Genomic DNA, 7,467 nt, shown 5'->3' with positions numbered 1-7,467 from the left:
ACTAGTCACGTGACCTCGCTGACGCAACAATATTCTTAATAAATTTCTCAGTATTTGTCAAATGTATAAGAGAGATGTACAGTTAAGAAATGAGAGTCTTTGCATATTGATGAACATTATTATGACACATATGGTTTGATCAAGGCTTTGTGTGTTCTATACCCAGCTAGCCGATATAACAAGCTCTGATATTGACTGATCGGCCTTTTTTGGCAGTGGTATGTAACTGAAACTTTGTGTGTTGCATTCCCAGCTAGCTTGTATGAAGAATTCTGGTACTGACTTACAGGCCTTGTTGACAGTGACATGCATCTGAGACTTTGTGTGTTGCATTTCCAACTAGCTGGCATGATGAGCTCTGGTACTGACTTACAAACCTTGTCGGTGTTGTATGTATACAAGTTATGCAGTTGAGAATTATGTTTCTTCTAATTGAGGTCATTTTGATGTTAAAGAGCTTATTTGTATATTAAATCTTTTATTGAGAGTTATTCATTTATTTATTTGAAATGCAAGTTTTCAATTAGGTTATTTAAGCATCAAATAAGGACATAAGAAGATAACATATGTTTGCCATAAATGTGATAACTGTAATGCTGCACGTTGTGCAGTAGTAGGTCAGGTGATATCCCAAGGTTATACTATCCTTTATGTTTCAGTAGGATTAATCAACAATAACATAGGTGATATACACATCCTAAGAATATAGTATTATAGGTAATAAGAAAGGGCATTTTGATGTAATCATGCATGGTATTTGTTATAGGATTTTTTAAAATTTGTGCTTCATTGTTAAAGGATTTTTCATTATGTATTAACTATTTATTATTAAACACCTCTATAAGTTGTACAAGGAGTACATAGAGTTAACTATGTAGTAAAAGGCACTGCTCTACATCTTATACACACATAATTTTGATTGTGTTTGTGAGTTTGAATGAAGATTATCTCATTGTGCCCTTGTATATTTGTGTCGAGTTTCTTTCTTTCTCAAAATCAGTTAATGTCAGAATTACTTTTTAAATATCTTTTTGAACTTCCTGTTATTAAGCAAACCTATCCTTTTCTTTTTAGATGAACTCAGTTTTACCTGAAAATATCTCACTAATCTTTTTAGTAATTGCTGCAGTATGTTGTATTATTCTTTCATGTTATATATCATTTCGTAGTAATTGTTGCAATACATTTTACAATTACTTCCTGTTACATAGCCTTGCTGTAATTGTTACAGTATGGTGTATATTTTCTTCCTGTGAAAGATCTTTGTAATTGCAATAATATGCTGTTATATTTTTATTTGAGGTTCTTTTACACTAGATGATCTTGTTCTCATAGAACTAACTTAAATGTTAGAATGTTTCATTTTGTAATCCTACAATACGTAACTGAATTGCTTCTCTGAACTATTTTCTATATGATTTATATATGTACCTCATCATGAATTTATTATATTTGGTTTTAAGGCTTAAGTGGAAGAAGAATCCAAACATTTGAAGATAAGCCCATTAGTAACCTATGGTTAACAGTATGTGTGATATTGCTGGTGATAGTGGTAGTACTTGTACCTATTCTGATAGTGTACTATCGTCATAAAATTTGCCAAATCAAGTCAGAACTACTTAATGTCATGTAAGTATATAGATTGGACTAATAAAAGTTGGACTAAGTTTTTTTACTCCAAACAACATTTACCTAAACTAAATTACTGGAGATCTGAATTTATAAATATTAACATGGTTCTGGTATAATTAAGTGTCTTATACTTGATGGATCACCTATGTCTACCATTTACTTTGTTATAAAGAAACGTAAGGAGGGACATCCCGGTCATCATCTAATTTCTTATAAGGATACATAATGAGAGACACTCTGGCCAACGATTACCTTCTCACAAAGCTATATAATGAGGGACATCCTGGCTGTTATTTAGATTCAGATGTTAACAGTTTAAAAAAAATATTTTCTACTTTGTTTATTTCAGGTTAATCATTTGCTTTCTCACTTGTAATCTTCTATAGAGAATTTAAAGTTGTTCAGTAGTATCTTTTCCAGCTCTTAGAGTAGGAAAACGAAATAATTCAATTTTTAGCTACATGAAAACCTTTATACTTTTTCCTTTCAAAACATTGTTTGAAACTATTTGACTTTGAAATTAAATTGATAACTTGGGTTAGCTTTTCTCAACTTAATGAAGGAGATTATAAAATGAAATGTATAACTTTATATTAAGTAATAAAAGCTACATTATGACCAGCAGAGAACTGAATTTTGAGACCACAGTCTCTGTCACTGACTTAGATGAGTTGATAAAAGCTAACATTACTCAAGTTCAGTTCTCAGCTAGTTATCATGAGGTTCTTTGTAACATCTACATTAACTCTTTCAATTTACATACTTATCCCCTTTTAGAGTACCCCCATATAAGTTTGGAATTTTGTACCACCATGAGGAAAGAGACCCCACTTCAAACTTTTCCAAATTTACCACTTTTAAGTTTTTCAAATAAGTAATGAAATATTCAACCATATAGCTTTTTGTTTATTATTTTGTATCTAAAAATAAACCTGGTGGTGGGATAGTTATTTATCTACAAACACAGCAGTGGAAGATTTGAGGGTATTTAATGATGCATAAAATTGAAATTCCTAAATAATTCGTTTTTTTAAGAATTTAATCTAAAGATCAAGAGTTAAGTTTCGGTTTTACATTTTCTTGATTTTCAAAATTTTCAAATAATAACTAGAAAAAGTTTTCGTGATAGACGTGCTTCTGCCCAGAATTTCAGGAATAAATTGTTACTGGTCAAAACAAATTTTTTCACAACTTTTGGATACAAGTGTATTATCTTGTAAACTTTCAGAATCTCTATCAATAAATAACTATTTTTCCTATCAACCATGATCAACTGTTGTTCCTATCACTTGTGAATAATTATTGCTCTTAGCGACAGTGAATAACTATTTTTCCTATCAACAATGAATAAATATTGTTTCTATCAACCATGAGTAAAACTATTGTTCCTGTCAAAGTTGAATAATTATTGCTTCTATCAATAGATTAGCTATTTTTCTTTTGATAGGATTCTTCATTCAAATCGTTTACTTTTTTTTCAGCTACACAGCTAATCCAGAAGTAATAACAGGTCAGTATTTGAGAAAATACTAGCTTATCTCAGTGAAATGAAATTGTATTTCCAAATCATACTTACCACCTCTCATACTACAGCTATTACTTGACTGCCAGAGTTTCTTCCTCTGTCCATCTAAGCATTGTTTTTTCTCGTTCGCTCCAGTCTTTAACAACCCACTTAATTTATCTTGGCGATATTTGTCTCGTGACACTCCCCACCTACGTCATTGTGCCTTATTTCCTGGTACTGCATATAAGCACCTCATTCAGATAATGTTATCACTTTTTCTCGACAAAGTGTTCACTAACGGGTTTCTCTGTGTTACGATCGTTAGAAGATACTAGATACTTTGAGTGTTCTTCATGTTACGTACTTGATTTTAATAGAAAAATTTTTTTTCGTTTGACAAGGCGATATTCAGCATGAATTATCGGAGTATTATTTCTGGCATGGAGGCAAATCAAGTCTCTTCTATCCCACCTCTGATATCTAACATTGCTCAACAATCGGTGGTGGTGGTGGGGGAGTTACTCTTGGTTGAGAGTGCTAATGAGCTTATTGTAGTGAGATAAAAACGTATATTCGGTTCAGTGGTGTTCCTCTGTGGGCTCTGAGGCTGCAATTGGCGGCGGTCCTGGACATTCTGGAGAGAATTCAGATACGTTTTTCCTGCACTTTCTTTTATTATGTTGGCTTCTCAAGAGGCCACTTTGAGATAAGCTTCCTCGGGCTCTTTTGGTTCGTCGAATGTGTGATGTTTTGGGCCTTTTCCCAGTTACTTTGAGCCTGCACCTTATTTGATTGCTGAAAGGTATGGGAGCAAATACTTAGTTTCCCTCCATCCACTGATATTTTGGTTCATGCAGGAAGGCTTACTGCTCAGATACGTGAAGGGACAGCTATGCCGTATTTCATACAGTTGTCAGAACAACGTGATTTAGCCTACCCCACCAGGTGAAAGCATATTCTGACTCTCAAAGAATACATCTGTTCCTAGAAATTTAGGGTTCTAGAGTGGACTTCATAATTAACCTGAATAGATCAATGCCCCCTGGTGGGACAGTAGTAACTCTATCCTCTACAGCTCTAAAGTCCAATGTGTTGTTTTCTTAAAACTAACCTTTGTTGTAAGACTCTCAGTATCAAGATGAGCTGGATCCACTGTTAGCATGCACATTGATTCAAATATTGACTTCTACATTCCTCCCTGTTGTCGTTGGCATTTCGACTTTCATTGGCTTCTACAGGGGGTCATAGTTCCGCCCCTATTCGAGGGTTCCAACCCTGACATCAGCCCTCGGTTCATTGGAATCCTGAGAAGATTATGTTCATATTCAAGGGTTCTGCTGGTCGTTCAGAACACTGCCATCATCATCAATGATTAATGTATGTCTTCAGAATTGCTGAATGTGTGGTAAACCTTAATCATGGATCCATGGGAACTATAGGTCCTTGAGTCAGGATTAGTCATTCAGTTCACATCTTCATTCCCATTACCCACCCAACCTGTAGGATTCCATCTCTCACAGATCTTCATATTTTGGAACTTAGTTCCAGGGTTATCAGAGTTTAGTTGTTCTGAGGGTCCAGGATGTTATTCCTGTCGGTTTTTTGACCCAAGAAGACAGGAGAATGGTGTCCTGTCATCGATTTTTCTTATCTATATCAATTCCTAGATTTTCCGAGGTTCACAGGTGACTCATTTCTCACTCTGAGTTGGCATTTGTTTCTACTATTTGACTTCTTCAGGTTGAGAAGAGGGTTTGTCCACTTCGGTATTGCTTTTCTTCTCATCGTGATTCCGATGGCTTGGATTGCGTCACTCTACGGTGGTCCAATTTCCCTAGCCACCAACGTAGGATATAGGGACAATGACCCTATAATTCCAACCTATCTGTTTGGGGCTTGGCCAATAGTGATGATAAATCATGTAACATACCACCCACAATAGATGAATTCAGTTTCAGGTGATGAGCATACCTGTTATGTACGTAGTGCAGTTCCCACCACTAGGGTTCCAGTTTTCTATTGACATATCCATGATCTATGCAGACACTTTCTGTATGGATAATGCCCTCACCAGCCTCTCCAGCTTATCAGTGTAGGATTCTAGCGGTAGTGTGGGAGGAGGTAAGTATGTTTAGGAAGTTAACATTTTCTCTCCCTAGAAAGAGCCAGTGTTAGAAACTGTGAATTGAGTCAGTCTTGAAAAAGTGATAACATTATCTGAATGAGGTCATTGTAAGCAGTACCAGGATAAAGAGCACATTTATGTAGGTGAAGAGTGTGATAAAACAAATATCGCCAAAGGCAATTAAGTGGGGTATAAAAGACAAGAGTAAGCGAGAAAAAAATCAGACTAATGCTTAGATGGACAAAGGAAGAAACCCTGGCAGTCAAATAATAGCTGTAGTGTGACTGTCTGAGAAGAGGTAAGTATTATTGGAAATACATTTTCGATTAATGAAAATGTTACCTTTAGCACAATTCATTTTAATTACTGTTCATTTAAAGTTTTGTTCAATGCAATAAATCAGATACTAAAAAAATAATAAAAAGATTTGATTTGTTTATGAATGATTTTTATGAATGGTTTTAGTTTGATTATTTTGTTTTAATATAAATAAATTAAAGAGGCTTTCTGCTATTTCTTCATTGAAATGATATTGTTTAATCATAGATCCCCAACATTTTGACAATCCTTTGTACTCCACTAGTAGTGGTGGACCAGCTATGAACAACCAGAATCTCAAACAAATAAAAAATGAGTTAAATACAAAGTGCAACATTAATAAAACCAAAGTTGGATACGATGTTGAAGAATTGGAGCCTGGTTTCTCTGAAAAAGGTTGGTAATCTTCGATAAACATAGATATTTATTTGGTAAAAGAAGCAGTATTTGGGCTATTTCTAATATCTCCCACAGGGAAGTTTGTTTGTTTGTTTTTAATTATGCACAAAGCTGCACAAAGGCTATCTGTGCTCTGCCCACCACGGGTATCGAAACCCGGTTTCTAGCGTTGTAAGTCCGCAAACATACCGCTGTGCCACTGGGGGGCCCTCCCACAGGGATTGAATTCATAAAAAAATTCTCTGTAAACAGGTCTAATCAAAAGCTACACTGCTGAAATTCGTTAATAGAAAGAATCATTAACATAGAATAGATGGTTAGGTTAAATTTACACCTAAATGAACATGGATATGTCAGGTTAGTATTTTCCAGGTACTATATTTTAAATTTTTGACATTTTAAAAAATAAGCTTATGCTATAAGTCATAAAGTAATGATCAACTTGAAAAATATTTACACTGAAAATGAATAAAAGATAATGTTATTTTTTATTTTACTAAAAAATAAATATTGAACTCAATCTATCATTCGATCTACCATTTGCTATTGAGTTATAATGGTTTCCTAGTGAAGTTCACTTTGTATTAACAATCAGTTCTTTCTAACATACAAGATTCCCCTTGCACCAACTTTATTGATGTGTTTGGTAACAACATCGTTTTGGATTCAGTTCTTGCATTAACCAAACTGCAAACATCAAATTAAGAAACCAACAAGTGTCCATTAATTTCATAAATTTGCATTCTACATTAACTAAGAGTTCAAGTTTCTAACAAACTGTGTCTCTAATCTTACATAGAAAAAAATTATTAGTATAGAACTGAATTACATGATTTGGTAACTGTACATTATGTTTATACATGATTGACCAATATAACCTAGACAACAGACACAAGAAAATTTGTAAATACCACTTTTATCAGCTTGATCTATCTTATCTTTTACACTTGTGAGACAATTATTTAACTTAAAACACGGTTTTTGTTTGTTTGTTATCAAGCATAAAGCTACACAATAGGCTAACAGTGCTAGACCTACCATGGGTATCGAAACCCAGTTTTTAACCTTATAAGCATTCAAACTTACTACTGAGCCACTCCAAACAATGTAAATATTTTTATACCTATTTCTGTTGACATACCTTGAACGTATGGCAACCAACCCTCATGCCATCAACTTTACCACTTCCTTGTAACATAAATACATATTATTTAAGGACAACAACAGAATTGTTTGCCCATTCAGGACATCTCATCCACATAAGCAAACTTTAAAACTGAAATTAAACATCCAATGCTAACCCTTAGTGTTCAAATATTTATCACGTTTTCTCTTAAACTTCCGTAAATTAACTGCATCCACTACATCTAAAGGCAATCCATATCGAAGACCAAACACTCTATTAGAAAAATTAAACTGTCTTAGCTAAAGATGACTCCTACTCTGCTATGGTTTATATTTATGTCCCCTAGTCCTACTATTTTAA

At 34.1% G+C, this 7,467-nt stretch overlaps 1 pseudogene; it reads left to right on the top strand.

Moving 5' to 3' along the window:
- Positions 1-7,467, top strand: part of LOC106461697 — a 93,975-nt pseudogene that overhangs the window by 82,782 nt on the left and 3,726 nt on the right.

Source organism: Limulus polyphemus, unplaced genomic scaffold, assembly GCF_000517525.1.
Source record: "Limulus polyphemus unplaced genomic scaffold, Limulus_polyphemus-2.1.2 Scaffold40, whole genome shotgun sequence".
NCBI classification, from domain to species: domain Eukaryota; kingdom Metazoa; phylum Arthropoda; class Merostomata; order Xiphosura; family Limulidae; genus Limulus; species Limulus polyphemus.
This window is presented reverse-complemented; position numbering and strand designations above follow the sequence as displayed.